At 40.4% G+C, this 3,322-nt stretch overlaps 1 pseudogene; it reads right to left on the bottom strand.

Moving 5' to 3' along the window:
• Positions 1-925: 925 nt before the first annotated feature.
• Positions 926-1,573, bottom strand: LOC100338246 (large ribosomal subunit protein eL14-like; annotated as a pseudogene).
• Between the last annotated feature and the right edge of the window lie 1,749 nt (positions 1,574-3,322).

A 3,322-nucleotide genomic window follows, 5' to 3' on the forward strand; every position in this document is an offset into this window, starting at 1 on the left:
TTTATGACTGTGTTTAGAATAAAATTATTAATATTCTCCCTCTCACTTTCAAGTGTATTTTGCTAGAGTGGTAAATTACATGGTCACCTTACTTAAAGGATCTTCATGACTGATCTTTTCTTGGCTATACAGCCTTGATTTCCCATAGTTCTATCCTGAACCTGTATCTTGCACTCTTGACAACACAATTTTCTGACATTTCCTCAGATACATCACAATCTCTTTTGCATCTGTGCCTTTGTAGATTTTACTCCTTCCATAGAGTTGTTTTTAATCTTTATCTTCCAAGACAATCCTGTGCATTCTTCAAATCCCAGCATATGAATGAACTTTCCAGAGCCAACCCTTCTAACACTAACCCCTACCTGGATCTGCTGCCCCATGTCTGGTCTCCTGCTGCAGCCAGTGCATTCTGCTTCTTCATAACTGTTTGGTGGCTACATGGTCCTTCTCTCTATCATGAAACTATTCATTGCTTGAGGCCACAGTAGTTTGCATATGTCATTGTTTCCTCAGAATTTAGACTAAATCTACCTTCAAAATTATACATATTGCTAGGTGATCAACAAATGGTGTTTGAATGAATGAAAGAATCAATCAGTATAGACAGTTCACTCAAGAAAATTTGCTCTGAATGTAGTGAGTGTGGATTGAGGCCAAAATAATTAAAGTTAGTATTAATTAAACTCTATGTCCCAGGTACATTTTTATAAGCTTTATATTTTGTTCATTCATTGAATGTTCAAAGCAATGATCAAATGTAGCTACCATTATTATCCCATTTACTGAAGAAGAAACAGAGGTGTTAAATGAATTTCCCTAAATTATATAATTAATAACTACCAGAAAAGTATTAAGTATTTAGTTGTAGGTATTCTAGCTTCTTACCTAAATATGTTAACCATTATTAATTAATTTATTTATTTTATTTGTCAGAAAGAATTTTTACTACGTTCATAACAGCCTGCCATGCTTTCTTGACAGATGCCCTTGGAGCAGGTGCAGTCTTGGCTGGAGCTTTCTGGCCCTTCTGAGGTTTAGGAGGAGTCACTGCCTCTGGCTTGTGACTTTCTGGGCGGAGCCTTCTGGGCTGCAGCCTTCTTGCCCACGGTGGTCCTTTTTTGCTGGAAACTTATCAGCAGCTGCAGCTACCCTTAGCAACAGGTGCTTTTCTGGTAGATGCTTTCAGCAGAGCTACTGTCTGATCCTTCTAAACTTCATTCTTGGTGATTCTGTTCCTCATTTTCCTTGCCTTCATGACTTTAAAATGGTCAAAATCTGCCATCTTAGCTTTCCTTTCTCTGGCGTCAATTTTCTTGGCCCATCTTGTGGCTGCCCATTATGTATTGATGTCTGCATCTCCCAGGCTTTTCGGACGTATTTCTGGCAGGCACTGCACAGAAACTTGAGAATGAAGTTGGTCAGCAGCATGCATTGGAAGGTGTGGCCTGACTCCTTACCTGGATGCAGGGTCCATCAACGAAAGCCCTGTTCTGATCAGTGACATCCACATTCACAACTAGCTTCCCGGCATGAGGCCAAAGGAGACATACACCACCTGCCCAACCTCCATGCATCATGTGAACACCGTGTCAGCGCGCTCCAAGAGGAGGAAGGCCAGCCCTCCCCTGTGCATGTGTAGAAATCACCACTTTTTATAGCCTTCTTTGAACATGAGGACAATACCTGCAACATTTATTTAACTTGTTTTATTTAAATGTTTATGTAGTTTAGAGAAAAACTTCAACAGGTTGCTAGATATTTTTTTCCAACTAGTTTCTTGCCATCTAGATAGCTTATTTATCCTTTAGTGAACTTAAATGTTAAGTTGTGGATTATACTTTATAAGACCAAAAGTACACATCATATTCTAATTTTTTAAAGTATTTATTTATTTATTTGAAAGTCAATGTTACAGAGAGGCAGAGGAAGAAAAAGAGAGAGAGAGAAAGGTCTTCCATCCACTGGTTCAGTTCCTAGATGGCTGCTGTGCTGATCTGAAGCCAGAAGCCAGGAACTTATTCAGGTCTCCCACGTGGGTACAGGGGCCCAAAGACTTGGGCCATCTTCTACTGCTTTCCCAGGCCATAACAGAGAGCTGGACAGGAAGTGGAGCAGCCAGAACTTGAACTGGTGCCCATATGATATGCTGCAGGGGTGGCTTTCAGTGCCTTCCCCAGCATATTCTATTTAACATGTAAGAAAATGCTAGAATCAAATTCTGCACCAAGCAAACATTCTATACACACTGATTTAAAGTTATTTATTTTTAAATACGTCATGAAAACACTTTCTACAGTGATTATCTAGGTGCTTCTCATGACTGTAGTACTGGTGGTTTTTTAGACTCAAGTAAACTTGTTTGCACTAATGTGGCTATTGGTCCCCTAAACTAAACTTTTGATTAAGTCATCATCAGCATTATCATCTAAATGTCCATGTTATGTTTTTAATGTTTGTGTTCCCTCAAATATATATATATATATATATATATAAGCATATATGTATATATTAAAGATTTATTTATTGATTTGAAGTCAGAGCTACAGAGAGAAAAATCTTCCTTCTGGTGGTTCACTTCCTAAATGGCTGAAATGGCCAGGGGTGCACCAGGCAGAAGCGAGGAGCTGAGAAATTCATTTGAGTCTCCCTTATGGATGGCAGGGGACCGAGCACTTGGATGATCTGCTGCTGCTTTTCCCAGGCCATTAGCAGGGAACTGGTTTGCAAGTGGAGTTCCCACTGACATGCATATGGGATGACAGTTTCAGGGATGGTGGCTTAACCTGCTATGCCACAACACTGTTTCATGCCCCCCAGATTTGTGTTAACAAACCTAACAATGGCACATCAGTGCAGGCCACTTTTCGCCATGCAAGAATCCCATGTTAGAGTGCCTGTTCTAGTCCAGGCTATTTTCCTTCTGATCCTGGGAAGACAGTGGAAGATGGATCAAGTGTTTTAGCACCTGCCACACACGTGGGAGAACATGATGATGTTTCTGGCTTTCTGCTTCAGCCTGGCCCATCTCTGGCTTTTTGCAGCCATCTGGGGTGTGAACCAGCAGATTGAAGATTTCTCTGTATCTCGATATCGCCTCTTCTTTGTCACTCTGCCTTTCAAATCAGTTGGTTAATCATCAACAAATCTTTTGAAAAAGTCATCACTATAAAAAAAAAAATCCTAACCACAAAGTTGATGGAATTAGAAAGTGGTATGTCAGGGAAGTAATTTGATCAGGAGAGTGGCATCCTCATGAATGGGATTATGCCTTGTTAAAGGCACCAAGGGTGGCTCCTTCAACCCAGCCAATCATCCAGCA

This window comes from Oryctolagus cuniculus, chromosome 7 (genome assembly GCF_051225735.1).
Source record: "Oryctolagus cuniculus isolate XC-2025 breed Fujian yellow rabbit chromosome 7, ASM5122573v1, whole genome shotgun sequence".
Lineage (NCBI taxonomy): Eukaryota > Metazoa > Chordata > Mammalia > Lagomorpha > Leporidae > Oryctolagus > Oryctolagus cuniculus.